The sequence below is a fragment of the Puma concolor genome, chromosome A1, assembly GCF_028749965.1.
Source record: "Puma concolor isolate L17-30 chromosome A1, mPumCon1.1.hap2, whole genome shotgun sequence".
In the NCBI taxonomy this organism is placed as follows: domain Eukaryota; kingdom Metazoa; phylum Chordata; class Mammalia; order Carnivora; family Felidae; genus Puma; species Puma concolor.
The window spans coordinates 96148745-96166015 of record NC_141667.1 but is presented as its reverse complement, the minus strand read 5'-3'; the positions used below and the strand labels follow the sequence as shown (position 1 = coordinate 96166015).

Here is a 17271-nt window from a genome sequence, read left to right as displayed (position 1 = left end):
AAAGTGGGTTACCCAGTTAATATGGGTCATCAGTAGTATAAGAGAGTTGGGGGGATGGGGCTGAAGAGATGGGGCACTGCCTTTCATAGAAGGCTTTGAAGGCTAGATGGAGTTGGTAGCCAGGGGAAGTTAATCCAGTGATTCTGAGCATGGGATGATAGGATCAGATCTGGGCTTGTTTTGTCCTTAGCAGTCTTTCATGTTAAAAAGTATATTAATCAATGCAATTTCCCTTATGTTTCTGTCAACAGCACTTACAGATTTTAAGTGGGGGAGGGAACAAACTTGTGGTGAGGTAAATTGGCAAGTTCACAGGAAGGTTCTGAGGGACCTGAGCTAACGCAGGAACAGTAGGGAATCTGAAAGAGGAGCCAGGTGTGACACATTTGGGAAAGTAAATGAGTAAACTAGGAGCCCCTTCAAGGAAGGTCGCTGAATCTGATGCTTAAAACACAGCTGTTTCCAAGCTTGTCTGCACCTTGCGGTCACTTGGGAAGCTTCACAAATACTGATGTCTGTGTCCAGACCCCCACAAATTGTGATTTAATTGGTCTCCATTGTGGCCTGGGAGTTGGAGGGTTTGAAAGTTTCCCAGATGATTTCGAGATGCAGATAAATTTGGGGACTCTGACCTAGAACAGTGTCTGTCACTTAGTAGGAGCTAAGTAGGAGCTTCGTAGGAACTAACGTTCAGTAATGTTTATTGAATGAATGAATGCTGTTATTTATTTCACTTTTACTATGTACCACTATTTAGTACTCAAAATCATCTTCTGAGGTAGGTCCTTGAGCTGAGTAAACAAATTCAGAGCTTCAGTAACTTGTTCAATGATTCATAGCTGGTAGGGCCCAGATTTTAAAAGAGCATTGACTCCAGAGCCGGGCAGGCTCTTAACCATTCTGAACAGCTTCCTGAATAAATAGACCAGAACGAGTGTGGTGAGGTGTTAGAACTGCTGTGTGTCAGCTCTGTCAACTGAGTGAGTCAGTCTAGGAAGTCCTTGGGTCCCACGTCATGTCCCAGGTGCCCACCTCCCCATGCCATATTCTCACCTTTGAAATGGTAAACTCCCTCCTCACAGGGTTGCGGTAAGGAATACGATGAGACAGTAACCCTAACTACCACATTTGAGCTCTTTATTACATAACAAGCGCTATGCTGGGGCCTTTATATACATGGGCTGCACAGCCGCCTCGCTACTGGCTGCATTTTACGTTCAGCTTAGAAAGTAGTCTTCGGTAAAGATATCAGTGCTGGTGATAAGCTTTTTAGGACACTTACGTTGATAATGGTTAGCAAATCACTTCACTTTAATTTTTCTTCTTGAGCATAAAGACCTGCAGGTGAGGGAACCTGGGTAAAGAAAACATGCCGCGAATGGAAGTAAAGTTGATCCTTGAACAGCACGGCTTTGAACTGTGCAGGTCCACTTATATGTGGATTTTTTTCTGATGCAGTACAGTGCTATCAGTGTGTTTTTCTTAATGATTTTCTTAGCATTTTCTTTCCTATAGCTTACTTTATTATGAGAATACAGAATGTGATACATATATAAAATATATGTTAATCAACTATGTTAATAAGGTTTCTGGTCAACAGTAGGCTATTAGTAGTTAAGTTTTTGGGGAGCCAAAAGCTGTACTAGGATTTTTGACCGTGGGAGGGTCATTGCCCCTAATCCCCACATTGTTCAAGGGTCAACTTATCTACTTTGGTGCAGTACTGAAATGAGGTAAGAGTACCTTGTGGAGCAAAAGCAGGCCAGATGGCTTTCTGCAGAAAGTGTGGAAAGACATCTACCTGAGCATCCACAGCACTTCTTACATTCTTCTTCGCTTGGTTGAAATATTCAGCAGAAAGAGTCAGTAGCAGACTTTTTCATGTAAATTAAAACTTTTATTTCTGTTGTTAAATTTGTTTTCTATAACCAGGATTAATTTGAGATAAATTCAGCAGACCATGTCGTATGCTCTCTAAGAGCTGAATTATGTATCTCTTGGGAGTCTACTTTCCCAGGAAGCATGAAAGAAAATATGCCATGTGTTGAACACTGATGCTTTCCAAGTATGAACTTTAGACCAGCCTAATACTTACATAGTTGATAACAAACACACAAAACTTTTTCCTTTTAATTTTAGATCACAATTTTAAAACTTTTATCTTTCTAATCTAAAAATAATTTCAAAAATAATTTGTTAAATCCTAGTTGCTCTTTCATCCTGTTCCCAGTACCTAGAGAAAATTGTCAGCTGATTAGTCAGTGGTTCAGCTGTGTATTTATTATTGCTTACACTGACTTAGGTGTCATGCAGATCACAGATCATATCAGTATGATTATCCAGGCTAATATTCTGACTCGGATGTTGGCAGCCTTTTAAAAGTTCATTCAGATCCTGATTTTCTTCTATAGCGAGATCATAGAACAAGAAATTGGTGACAAGCGTATTTAGCAAGATAAGGAAGGTCTTCCAAAGTTCTCCAGGAGCCCATTGTTTGTCAGTTATCCATGAATTCTCCCTCAAGAACTTCTTTGTATTTTTAGCCCATTTTAGTTCCGGGGCAATCACACAGATCATAAATCCAGGACCAACTGTTTTTTAAGTTTTAGAGGATTTTCCACTCCCATCACCTTTTTTTTTTTTTTTTTGTATGAAATGGCCTCTTCAGTGTAGAATTTTACTAGTGACTTTTAGAAAGTATACATGACTTTTATCCTATACTTACTGACTGTTTCAAAGACTACTTAGATTATTGACACTGGATTATACTTTATTGAAACCAAATTAGCTTCCCCCCCTTTTATTTATTTTTTTGAGAAGCTGAAAGCCATTTTATTTTTTTATAATTTTTTTATTCAGGTATAATTAACATGCAGTGTTATATTGATTTCAGGTGTACAATATACTGATTAAACAATTCTGTACATTACTCAGTAGTCATGATAAATCTGTTTTTTTTTTTTTAATTTTTTTTTTCAACGTTTATTTATTTTTTGGGACAGAGAGAGACAGAGCATGAACGGGGGAGGGGCAGAGAGAGAGGGAGACACAGAATCGGAAACAGGCTCCAGGCTCTGAGCCATCAGCCCAGAGCCCGACGCGGGGCTCGAACTCACGGACCGTGAGATCGTGACCTGGCTGAAGTCGGATGCTTAACCGACTGCGCCACCCAGGCGCCCCGATAAATCTGTTCTTAATTCCCTTCACCTCTTTCACCCATCCCCCCTCCCACCTCTCCTCTGGCAACCACCAATTTGTTCTCTGTATATAAGAGTCTGTTTCTTATAAATAGGTTATGCTTTCTTATGTGTTGTGACCTATACTTTATTAGTTCTCTAAGTTTAAGCAAGAAGATGCTTCATTGTAGTTCTCTGGCTGCTGCTGCTTCTGCTGCTGCTTCTTCTTCTTCTTCTTCTTCTTCTTCTTCTTTTGGGGGGGGGGGTTCATTTATTTATTTAATTTTTAAAATGTTTATTTATTATTGAGAGACAGAGCATGAACATGGGAGGGGCAGAGAGAGGGGGAGACACAGAATTTGAAACAGGCTCCAGGCTCTAAGCTGTCAGCACAGAGCCCGACACAGGGCTCGAACTCACAAACCGCAAGATCATGACTTGAGCCGAAGTCCGACTGAGCTTAACCTACTGAGCCACCTGGGCTCCCCTTTTATGTTTATTTTTGAGAGAGAGAGAAAACACAAGCAGAAGATGGGCAGAGAGAGAGAGGGAGACACAGAATCCGAAGCAGGCTCCAGGCTCTGAGCTGTCAGCACAGAACCCAACGTGGGGCTTGAACCCACAAACTGTGAGATCGTGACTTGAGCCGAAGTTGGACACTTAACCAACTGAGCCACCCAGGTGGCCCTCTGGCTTCTTCTTATAAATGAATGTCACATTGGCAAGTCATTAGTCCTAAAACCTTTTAATATTAAATTATGTTGAATTCATGTTTTGAGGTTCAATCTCTGAATTTCTTTTTTTTTTTTTTTTTTAATTTTTTTTAACGTTTATTTATTTTTGAGACAGAGACAGAGCATGAACGGGGGAGGGGCAGAAAGAGAGGGAGACACAGAATTGGAAGCAGGCTCCAGGCTCGATCTCTGAATTTCTTCTGCTGCTTTGAGTTGATACGATCTTGTCAATTTTTTATATATACACCATAGGCACTTGGTTGGTTTTGTCAAAAAACTTTGAAACATAAATTGTTTGTTCATATTGATAGAGAGGGGAAAAGAAAACTTTGGAAAGTATGGGATGAGTCTCTAAAATGTTGTTTTAGGCAAAATACTAATTTTGAAGGCAGATTTGTTCATCTTAAAAGAAGGATTGAAGATTTGGTAGCTTACTGTAAATTTGAATATATTAAACAAAAACAAGTTGTGGATTTCCTTTTTGGATACCTCTTCTGCCTGCACCTTAAATGTTGATGTCACCCAGGGCTCTCTCCTGAGATCTCTTCTTACTTTCAGCCCTGCTTGAGATCTTATCTGGGGTCATGGTTTCTGTAGCTCACATGCTGATGACTTTGTCACATTATTTCCAGCAGCTCCATATTCACACATCTAGGACATCTCTGCCTCAGAAAACATTCAGTTTGAATGCTGAATGAAACAGATTGGAAACAAAGCATTTCCTTCAATGAGACAGTGATTTCCATGAGGCAGAATCTGAGAAATCAGTTCCTTCCCTTCTAATCTAAGATGGATTATTTTGTTCAACAAAATAATTAGATTATCTAATCCATCTAATCTAAGATGGATTATTTTGTTCAACAGTGAAGATACTGGATTTCTGGCAAGTGGTAGTATTATATCATCTTGCCTTTTTGTAAAGTCACTTTTTATGAAAGGCAGTCAGATGAAAGGCTTTTTATGAAAGGCTTTTTGTTTATTGAGGAAACTGAGCATCTCCATGCCTCTGGCCTTGCCCTTCTCTGTTTCTGCTCTGCACTACCGATGGATTACTTTTAAAAGTGCATATCTGATGATGCTGTTCCCTACTGTTTGCAGTTCCTACAATACACTGAGGTGTCATTTTATTTCTGGACCTTTGTACAGTCTGTTTCCTTTTTCTAAAGTGGAAACTTGTACTCATCTTTGTTTCCCATCTAGTTTGCTGCCTGCTTCTTCAAAGCATCCTTTGCTATTTTCTCATCTTCTAGGTATCATTTCAGTGTTGGCGTTTCAGAGGCCTGACCCTTAGGAGCTGAGCTTTCTTCGTTCCCTAAACCTCCTGAACCTAAACCCCTAAACCTCCCCTCACAACCTCTTCTCACTATCTCCTACCCCTACCCCTATGAACATTTCTCTTCCCATGACTTTAATTGTCAAAATGTCAGTGATTCCCAGATTTCTCTCTCTCCTATTCTCCAGGCTTATATATTCAGCTTAGATTCATAAACACGTCAGTGCATCACAGAAACTTAATGTATTCAACCCTGTTCCTCCTCCTGGTTTCTCCATTCCAGGAACCAGCACTTACACTGAATGAGTTACTTAGACCAAAAATGGAAGTTATCCTGGACATTTCCTTTCTGACAGCCATGTCCAATCTAATACTAAGCCCTGTTGCCTTTAGCTCTAAAATATGTCTAGAGTCTGTGTATGTCTTGCCATCTCCACTGCCATCAGCCTGGTCGAAAGTATACCAGTTCTCACATGGACAGCAGCAGTATCCTCCTAAGTGATCTCTTTTTCAGTAAAAAGACTGAATCATGCCACTCCCCTGTTTTAAACTCTTCATTGGCTTTCCACTTGCTTCAAATAAAATTAACATTCTTTAGGGGCGCATGGGTGACTCGGTTACTTAGGCATCTGGCTCTTGGGTCCAGCTCTGCTCGTCATCTGTGGTTCGTGGGATCGAGCCCCACGTTGGTCTCCACGCTGACAGCACAGAACCTGCTTGGGATTCTCTCACTTCTTCCCCTCTCTCTTTTCTCCTTCTCTCTCTCTCTGTTTCTCTCTCTGTCCGTCTTCTACTTGAACTCTCTCTCAAAATAAATAAACTTAAAAAAAGTTAAAATTCTTGGGGCACCTGGGTGACTCAGTCAGTTAATGCCCGATGCTTGGTTTTGGCTCAGGTTGTGATCTCATAGTTTCTTGGGTTTGAGACCCCCATCAGGCTCTGTGCTGACAGCATGGGTCCTGCTTGGGATTCTCTTGCTCTTCCTGTCTCTCTGCCCCTTCTTCACTTGCGCTGTCTCTGTCTCTTTCAAAATGAATAAACTTAAAAAAAAAAATTCTTTAGCATGGCTCTTCTCTGCATTCACACATTCATCATCTTCTGGTCACTCTGGCCTTTTGGGTTTCTGAGCTTCTAAAAGTTTTTTCTCATTCTGTGGTCTTTGCATTTGCTGGGCTCTCTACATAGAGTGTTTTTCTTTTTCTCTTTAATCCTCAAATGACTGATTCCTTTTAAGCCTCACCTTTAAAGTGTCATTCTTCAGAGGTTTTCTCTGACCACCTAATCTAAATTGTGTTTCCTGTGTCATTCTTTGGTAGCATATAGGACTATGTATCATGGTTGATATTTGTTTTTTCTGTTTATTTAATATCTAGCTCTTACTAAATTGTGTGACAGGCATTTGATAAATATTTATTAAGTGAATTATTAAAATAGTGAGTCATTCAAGACCAAACTCAGCTCCTTTGAAAAGTCCTCCTTTTCCTCCTTTCTTCCTCTGTAGAAAGTTAATTGGTCTCAATTTTGTCCAGCCCCTACCCCTTCATCACTAACCGATACAGAATGTATGGGGGGCTCATAGTGCTTTGAATTTATAGATGATCAAGAAATTATGAACAAATGAATCCATTTGAAAATGAATCCATTTGAAAATCATAGGGTGAAAATGTGACATTTTGACAATGTCAAATCCATTTGAACAAATGAATCCATTTGAAAATCATAGGGTTCTCATTAGACTTTGCAAATAAAGGCACACCTATGTGAGAGAAGTTTCTTTTTCTAAGAAAAACAACTTGATTTTAAAAGAACCTTAGAAGCAGGTTTCCTTCATAGGATTCCCTGTTTTCGTGCAACAATCGCTTAATTAGGTCTGAAAACATTAACACTTAACAGTGGAAAATATGGTTTGCCCACATCTTGCATTCTTGTCAATTGTTAGTGGAATTAGAGTAAATAGAAGTTCCTTGGTGAAAGTCAAGTGACTCAGTAAGGAAGCCAGGTTGGGTGATGGGAAGGGGCCATCTTCCCACCTTTGGCACAGTTGGTTTTAAGTATCGTGACTCATAACTCTGACCACGTCTAAATAGGAATTTTTTTGTGTAGAGTTATTTGGGTGCACTCTAATTTTCCTTTGGTTCTTTAAGGCTATACCTGTGGAATTTGAATTCCATAATGGATGATTTAGATAGTGTATTAGTTTGCTAGGGGTAACAAAGTATCACAAAGTGGGTAGCATCAACAACACACATTTGTCTCACAGTTCTTTCTGAGGCCTCTGAGGGAGAAGCTGTTCCATACCTGTGTCCTGGCTTTTGGTGGTTTGCTGGCGATCTTTGGTGTCATTTGGCTTGTAGATGCACCTCTTTTCTGTCTGCCTTCACATTCACAGGGTGTTCTTGCAGTGTGCTGATCTCTTCACATGACATTCTTTCAGTAAGGATGCAATCTTACTGGATTAGGGGCCTACCGTATTCCAGTATGACCTCATGTTAACTAATTACATCTACAGTTACCCTATTTCTAACTAAGGTTACATTGCGAGGCACTGGTGATTAGGTCTTCAATGTGTATTTTTTTGTTGACACAATTTAGCCCATTACAGGTAGGCTCAGTAATTTCATATCTTTCCTCCTTTGGGCACAAGCAGATTGAATATATTCATCTCTTGAATGGAAACAAGTGTTTTGATTCTCATTTAAATATATTGCACATGTATTCAACATCTGAAGTGACATTGTAAAGAACCATCGAATTTTGTAAGTTGCAAACATTGTGCACTTTTGTGCCTGCAGTACAGTACTCTGGAAAATCATTCATCTAGCTTATCTTTGAAAAACATTCTATTCTGTGTCTATCCAGGTGAAGGTATTTACACAAAATGTTAGATTGATTTAGGGATCAGAAAGAGACATTTATATGTGAAAAAAAAAAAATAAGGGAAATGTTTGGGTAGAAAGGAACAGAGGTCCAAATCTAGGGGTTGAGGAGAGAAGGGTAGCCAAGGTGGGAAGGGAGAGAGCTGAGGGCTAAGAGGTAAGATGTGTTACTCTGTCAGGGGGTCTTGTGTGGGAGTGGAAATAAGATGGCAGGGCAGGAAACTTAACGTCTGACTGTGTTGTGTTATTTTAGTCTGTGATATGTCTATTCTTTCAAACAGTTATTCCATCATTTTATAGAGGTGTAAAACTGAGACTCAGGTTAATTATCCAAGATCATCCAGGTAGCACATAGGGCTCATCTAGAATCATACTTCAGGAGTTATTGAGACTTTACCTTCAGTTCTGACACCCTCACTCAGTTGTGTCACTTTGTACAAGTTATGAATTTTCATATACCTCTGTTTCTTCACCTGTAAAATGGGAATTATAATACCTTCCTCACTCACAGTGTTGTTGTGAGGACCAAATGAGACAGTATATGTAAAGAATTCCTGTGGTTCTTAGCATCAGTTATGTGGTTAAGAAAATAGCTGTTGTCTTTAGAATTGGTTATAATTTATAACCAAAAAACTGGAGGCAACCTAGCTATTAGTAGGGGAATAGAAAAATAAATTGTAACCCGTCTTACATTAGAATAATGATGCAGCGGTTAAAATAAAGACAGTCGTATGATGACCCAGCTGGAGGCTTCCAGGGATGACAGGGCAGAGGCTGTGTGCTGTTGTCAGCTGTCTAGCATCTGTCTGGTTGGTTCTGTATCTGGTTCTTGCCTGTGTTTTACCTTTGCTTGTAGCTACAGTCAGGATTGTGAGGAGAGTTTGCAAGGAGCACTGGTGAGTAAGTCGTGTCTTTATCAGTCCCCTCTCAGAATGGTGCCACCATTGGTAATTGAGCTCTTTCATTTTATGTGGCTGGGCTTGGATCACAGCCTTTCTCTTTTACTTAGTGCTCTGAACCTGAGTCCTGGGAACTTGGGAAGCTCAGTCTCATGTTCTGATTGAGTACACGTTAATGTGTTTGTTAACACTAAAGGTAGTACATTGGCTGGAGAAACTAAGTGCTTAACAGCAGCAACAAAAAACACCACACAGTTTGATAGTTCTAACAGTGGAAATTTTTATTATTGTTTTTTTTAATGTTTATTTTTGGAGAGAGAGAGACAGAGTGTGAGTGGAGGAAGGGGCAGAGAGAGAGGGAGACGCAGAATCTGAAGCAGGATCCAGGTTCTGAGCTGTCAGCACAGAGCCCGACACAGGGCTTGAATCCATGAACCGCAAGATCATGACCTGAGCTGAAGTCGGACACTTAACCGACTGAGCCACCCAGGCACCCCTAACAGTGGAAATTGGTTTCTTCTTTATCTTTGCATAGACAAACCGTGGCCTTTCCCTGGGTGGGCTGGATTGAGGGTGGGCTGGAACTCTTTACATAGGCATTTAGGAACTCCACAGCCTATTCAGTCTTAAACATGTGATTTCTGAGGTCAACCTGGGTACTGACATCCAGCCAGAGGAAGGGGACAGGGTATGGAGGACATATTTTTGGTTCACCAAGTCTCGCAGTGAGTGGTAAATTTCTGCTCACATGTCATTGGGTAGAACTCATTCTAATGGAATCAGAATGATACCCCTTAACTGCAAGGCAAGTTAACAGATGTTTGTCAAGGACAAAGAAGACATGTTTGATGACTGCCTAGCAGTCTATTACCAGAGATGGGCTATCCTTTTTTTACCTGTGTATAGTTGTATTTCAACTGTGTAGTACTCTTTTTTAAAAACATTTTAATGATCAACTTATTTAAATTTCTAAATAGGCAATACCTTCACATAGTTGCAGAGTTTAAAAATGTAAAAAGATAATATAGTGAAGTATTTGTCTTTCATCTCTGCCGCACATCTGTCCAGTTCCTATTGGATAATCATGGTGGTTATTTTCTTGTCTATCTTTCCAGAGACTTTTTGTTTTAATTTTTTTTTTTCAACATTTATTTATTTTTGGGACAGAGAGAGAGCATGAACGGGGGAGGGGCAGAGAGAGAGGGAGACACAGAATCGGAAACAGGCTCCAGGCTCTGAGCCATCAGCCCAGAGCCTGACGCGGGGCTCGAACTCCCGGACCGCGAGATCGTGACCTGGCTGAAGTCGGACGCTTAACTGACTGCGCCACCCAGGCACCCCGAGACTTTTTGTTTTAAAAGCAAATAAATAAATATGAATATGTATATTCCTGCCTCCCTTTTTCTACGTGGATGGGGGTGTAATATACACAGAACTCTTTGCTTCCTTCCCTTAGTGATATAAGATAGTTATTTTAAATTTTGTGTTAGTCTTTCTCCATTACAAGATGTTGTTCCTACTCTTAAGGAGTTTCTAATCTAATTTGGTCAAGGTCTAATCTAGTGAGGAGGATATGCAGGTAGGGAAAGCTTTTGTACCTAAGATAAAATACTTATCTGGTACATACTGTACAGTTCAATGCTATAATTAGAGCAAATGAAGAATCCTTTTTTAATTCGAATTAGATTTTTAGAGAACTTCATAAGAGAATTAAGTGTGCTATGTTTATTCTTGGCATTTAAATCACATAAACCATTGAAATGAGCAAAACTGAAAATTGTCGGTATTAGGAAATTGGTCTCTGACTATTGGCTACATTTTTGTGTAATTATCGAAAGCACTAAGTACATTCTAGTGATAGTTAATTCTCTTGAATAATTAAATGGCTTTTATTTTGGTAAACTCATATGTTTAGAGTATTAACGGTGTTTTTCTAATTCATGTCTCTGGCCTAAATGACAAAGTAATAAAATGTTATGTATTTCCTTCATTGACCATTTAATTTATATTAACAAAACTAAATGCCATTTTTTAAGTGTTTATTCATTTTTATGAGTGATGGGGGGGAAGTGGGAGAATGAGAGAGAGAGAGAGAGAGAGAGAGAGAGAGAGAGGACAGAGGATGTGACGCAGGCTCTGCACTGACAGCAGAGAGCCTTATGCAGGACTTGAATCCATGAACTGTGAGATCGTGACCTGAGCCCAAGCCAGATGTTCAAGTGACTGAGGCACCCAGGCACCCCCAAATACCATTTTAAACTCTCTGGAACTTGTTGCACTGAACTGCATTATGAGGCCCAGTTTATTCTTTGTGATTTCCCATTTTCCATGACCCTGCCAACACAGTATTCACCTTTGGTGACTGTGAATTTCCTCAGCCCAGTGAGACACATAGTACTGCTCATAAATGGAAAGGAAGATTAGTAGGTGGTGCATAGCTGAGAGCTGAGATTGATTGGTGTTGACCCCTGCGTCTTTGCCTTTGCTATGTGACTGTATGAGCAGAAAGTGCTGCTACCAAGAAAAAAGTGACCCCATGTGCCTCTTATCTGAATGTCTGCCCTGACTTAGTGCATATAGAGGAACTAGTGTCTCTTGGGATGCTTATCTTGGGAGCCTGTAGCTGGTCTCTGCTTTGTTGTGTAGTAATAGGCCTCCATGGAAGTCTAAATTGGTTCATGTGATCAGCAGTAAATGGAAGCTTTCATTTGTGCTGAGGAAGAGACGTACAGGAGAGAAGGAGGAGGAAGAATTGGAGATCTTTTCCTTCTTGGCTCTTCCAGCTTTATTTTTCTCTCTTTGTGCCTTTACTAGGAGGGATTTTCAGAGTATATCCCCTCAAAATGTTGTGGGAGGACTTCATTTCCTGTGGCTGTAATGTCATAAACATTGCAGAGCTTTTTAAATAATAATAATAATAATAACAACAACAACAATAATAATAATGGGAAAACCTAAGGGAAGAGATTGAAGAAGGAGCTAGAAATGGAAGTGAGTTGACTTTGCTGCTGCCATTGTCCCCTAGCCTCTGCAGGTGTTGGTAATCAAAAGGATTGGGTTTTTAAGAGCCTTGCGGGAAACTGCAGGGAAGGCCTTGTGTCAGTCTTAAGTTAGGGAGGCCAGAGTAATGTGAGACCCTCAAAGGATCATAATCTCACTGAAGAGAGGGGACAAAGAAATATGTCTGTCTTGGCCTAGTCTTTACAAAGGGAAAATTTTCCAAGAATTCTTAACCCAGGTCCACTCGCACTCAGGTTTGCTATTCCAATTTGTACTATCTGTGTGGTCTGGCAATTCCCAACTTGTGAAAGTTGTTTTAAATGCTCCCATGCTGGGGCTCCTGAGTGGCTCAGTCTGTTGAGCATCCAACTCTTGATTTCAGCTCAGGTCATGATCCCAACATCATGGGATCAAGCCCCACATTGGTCTTCACATTGAGCATAGAGCCCACTTAAGATTCTTTCTCTCTCTCCCTCTCTCTGTCTCTCTCTCCCTCTGCCTCTCTTCCTGCTGTCTCTCTCTCTCTCTAAAGACAAAAGAAAAAAAAAATGATCCCACACCTCAGGGTTCCTAGCAGAAGCAAATGCAAAGCTTCCCCGAAGGGATACACTCTCAGTCCAGGCTTCCTAGGAATCCCAAAAAGAAAGCTCTACGATAAGCTCAGAAGCCACAATTACAACAGTCACGGGGAAACAAGTAACCATGGCTGTGAGCAGAAATTATAAACAGCAGAATTAGAATCCAAGATATTCAGATAATGAGATTATGAAAGATAAATATCAAACTACCAAGTTGAAAGAAATACAAAAGAAAATGAAAAATATGAGCACAGAACAAAAATGCCATCAAAGGAGAGTAGGTTGTTTTTTAAGAAGAACCGCATACAACTTTTAGAAACAGCAGATGGGTTAAACAGGAATAGATGCATTTTAGTTAAAATGCAGGGTAGTATCTGAAAAACTTACCTGGCATGTAGCACAGAGAGACAAGATAAAATGTACAAGAGATTGAAAGAGAATTAGGTGGTCTAACATAATCCTCATTAGCTTTCCAGAGGAAAATTGGAATAGGGAGAGAGACATTATGCAAAGAGATTGTCCTTTGACAATTCTTTATTAGGATGAGAATTTCTTATATTTCATGCAAGATATAGATGCTTAGGTTTTGAAAGCACATGGACCCAAAGTGCATTTGAGAACACAAAAAACCCACATTTCAATAGGTCACACTGAAACTATGACACTAAAATCAAATGTGAAAATATTAGAGCAGAGAGCAAAGAAAGATCACTTGTAATGCCCTAAAAATTATATAACTGATTTGATTCCTAATTTCTGTGCTTCATTTGCTTACTTTCAGTGATTTCTTTTGGATTTGTTGAGTTTTTTTTTTTTTTTTTTCATTTATTACCACCCATTCCCTGCCCAAAGCTCCGTGGTTTGTATTGCCTTTTCCTGTTGTCTCTTGTTTCTGTTGATTCTTACTCATCTAGTTGCTTTTTATACTTGATTATCTTTGTTCACTGGTTCTATTCTTTGAACATTTATTTTAAGAATAATGTGAAGGCTAGGATGAAGGTGGCTTTTCTTCTTGTTTGCTTCTGCCAGGTTCTTGGTGGCATGGCCAGTCTGGGACCATCTTAATTTGAGTTCAGTGTTTGATATGTTCTAGTCCATCCAAATGATGCTAACGGAGGCTGTGAGTTCATCTTTACTATGAAGCCAGTTCACTTTCTGGCAGAATCTTCTGGTATATCTCTTTAGTACAAAAGTGGCTTTGACTGCAGGATTACTTCTCTGGGGTTCTTGTTTTTTTTTAGATTTTGGTGTAGTTATTCCTTACCATTTTGTTAGTTCTTTGATACTTTTATGAACATGTTTTTTATGTTTCATGTGGCTTTTTAAATTGTCCTCATTAGAAGGATGGTCTGAAAGTACTGGTTCCCACCATTACCAAAAGCAAAAATCATATTATGCTCTTTTCAGAGACTCAAGTTTATGTCTTAAATTGGTAATGGAAGGTAGCTGTCCGAGAATTGTTCTGCTTAATATTCTGAAAAGAGTGAACTGTGGTCTGTTACTAAAATGATGCATCATTAGAACAGGAGTAATAGAAATCCTTAAAAGCTTGTTGGGTGATTTATAATTTGCAACAGGGTACATATTCACAATAGCACTTTAGAATGTAATTTCATAAGTAAAATAAAAACTTACTTTCGTGGTGTGTAAGGTTCTCAGCCTGATGTTTGTGGATGACTCATACTCCATCTCTTTACATGTTCCTTCTTCCCTCTCCTTCCCTGCTTTATCTATCACAACTCCTGCTAGTTTGACCTCTTTAATGTCTCTTAAAATATGTGCCTTTTCATCCCTCTATTCTCTACCCAAGATCAGATCATCAAAATCACTCCCCTGGATTACTGAAACAGCCCTCCTGCCACCATCCTTATGTCCTTTCACACATTAGCCGTTGGCTCTCATTGTTCTCAGGATAAAGTCAAAGCTCCTGTGTGGCCCGTGCCCCTCACATGACCATTCGCTACCTAGCTGCCTAGCTGCTGCTGTCACACTCTCACACTGTCACCCTCCATCTTCCTGTACATCTGCCTGTGCTCCTTCTACAGTTGGCACTTTTGTAAGCACACAGTAATTGTTCATTAAGTGAAGGACTGAATGACGTGTGTGAAATTCAAGTAATCATAAGCCCTCTTAGGTTTCTGTTAGAAAGCTGTGTAGGTAGTTGGTTTAGCCATATTGCATGAGTACTATATTAATGTCTGAATTTAATTTATTAATTATATATCATCTGTCTTTAGAGCAAACTTTTCAGTGAAAAGTCAAAGCAGAAACAAACAACAAAAAACTACCTCTCTTCAGTAGTCTGTATTTGAGCTTTCCTCCCCCATATAACCTTATGTTAGAATTATAGAGGCTTCTCCACAGATAGCAACCAGGAGGTAAAAACTTCATCACGTGTCCTTACAGTGGCAACATCTGTAGGTTACGTACTGTATTTCTGACTGATGACCACACACAACAGATAATAGCATCATTACCCAGTTCATCTTCAAATGTGAAGGACTCCAGTGACACTCACTTTTAGTCCTTGGGTCTTTTGTGCTAAAGAAGAATCTTTGTCATCCCCAGGACCTCAAGTGTGTGGTTTTTTGTCACATGGAATGAAATGACTCAGGTGCCTTATTTTATTTTGTTTAGGATGTGTCATGCTGTGAGATCAACTGTAGACTACTATAGGGCATCTTGAAATAAGCATTTTTATCATCATAGTTGACAGTTACTAGTTCCTGTTTTGTTGACTGTCACAATCACTGAATGTTTCTTATTGATTGCACCAAAATAATTTTTCTCTCTTTTGGTGATCTCACATATTATTTTATTAGGGTTATTTGGAAAGTCTTGTTACTGCTCCTAATTAAAGAACAGTTCCAAGATATACAAACTCTTTAAAAAACTTGATTAGAAGTCAGTTTATTAATTTGCATTGTGATCTGCATATAGGAGCTAAAAGTAGCTCCCCCAGTGGTGAGAAATTTGTGGTAAACAGTGCCACACACCCTGTCACCCTCTCCCTGCCTGTTTTAGACACCTGGAAATGCGTATGGCATTCTTTCTCAGTGTAGCCTAGTAACCAGTCTCAACACAGTACTTCAGGTCCCCACAACCAGTCAGATTTGGCCCTTGAGATCCCAGGGCTAGCTTTTCTTGTGTATTTCTTCCTTGTTCACTTTGCACAGAATATATATTTTTGCATGTTTGTGCCTTATGGCTCTACACACAGTTATTTTCAAACTTACATTTTGGGTGCTGTTTCTTCTTCCTCCCTTATGTTCTTTGTGGTACCTACCAAACAAATTGTCTAAGCAAATAAAGATCACTGTAATAACAATGATGATAACTAATGTGTATTGAGTGTTTACTATGTACCAGCCACTGTACTAAGTGTTTAACATGCATTATTTCATTGTAATCTTGTAAGAACTCTGAGTTAGAGACCACTATTCTTCCCATTTTAAAGATAGAGAAACTAGGGCAAGGCTAAATAACTGGTAAATGGCAGAGCCTCGATTTTCACCAAAGTCACCTGCCTTCTCAACCCCAATTTTTAACCTCTGAGCTGTTACCTCCTTAACCAATGAAGGCTGGGTTAAAACCAGAATGATCATAGTAAATATGCTTTTGCCTGTGCTGTCATTGGGCTAAAATAAAAATCCAGTACCTTTGTATTTTTCCAGATTGCAAACCAACTTAGCACAACATTTTTTGTCTCTTTCTAAGAAATTTATAGTTTTATATCTATTTTTAAAAAAATCTTCTGGAAGATTTCATAAATATGACTTAGGTTTTTATTAACCTCTTTTGCTTTTATCTTTCCATATCTCCGACAACCTTTATAATTTTTGAGAGAGTAGCTATCTTTGTAGGCTGTCTTATACGTTCACAGATGGTATTATTCTATCTGTCCTCATACCATCTGCAGCATCAACCTAGTCTATTCCAATTGGTGTTATCTTTCATTTATGCAGGAGTGAGTTATTAAAATAAAACTTTATATTTGTATAGCATTTTGGGTAAACGTTAGGGTAAAACATGGATTTATTTTATCACAACAATCTTATGCAAAGAAAATTTAATTTTTTATTTTTTTCACCTCTTCCTGAATTACTTTATATGTAGTCTTTGGAATTGAATTGAATTGAATTCAACAACTATTTATTGAACACATATTATGATCCCAGACCTGTGAGAATGAAGAAATGATCCGTGTTTTCACTGAGCTTATAGTCCAACAGAAAAGACAGAGAAGTAAATATAATTTCAATTTCTACTATGGAAAGACTGTAGAGGGTCATGTGGAAAAGGATGGCAAAGGATTAAATTTGGTCTAGTGAGCCCAGAAAGCCTTCTCAGAAGAAGGCTACGTAGGAGTTTGCCAAACCAAGTAGAGCTGGTAGGCAGTAGGGAAGAGGAAGAGAGTCTTCAAGGCAGAGTGGGCAGCAAATGAGGAGGGTCCGATGTCAGAGAACTTGGACAAAGATATTGGATCAAGTTCATTCTGACTGAGACTTACAGAGGAGGAGTGGCAGTGGTCAAGGTGAGACTTGAGAGGTAAGGTAGGCAGGGGTACTGGTTACCACAAGGTAACCAGTTGTCTTGTGGGTCAGTGAAGGAATCTAGATTACTGGCAAGTCATTGATGAGCTGAAAGCAGAGGTAAGACATGAACAGATTTGGGTTTTAGGAAGACTGCTCAGACTTCTCAGTATGGAGAATGGATTGGAAAAAGAGACAGAATT

At 39.4% G+C, this 17271-nt stretch overlaps 1 protein-coding gene across 6 annotated transcripts in view; it reads left to right on the top strand.

The window, feature by feature from the left end:
- MSH3 (mutS homolog 3) overlaps positions 1-17271 on the top strand; it is a 189691-nt gene that overhangs the window by 76695 nt on the left and 95725 nt on the right. The window lies entirely within an intron of this gene.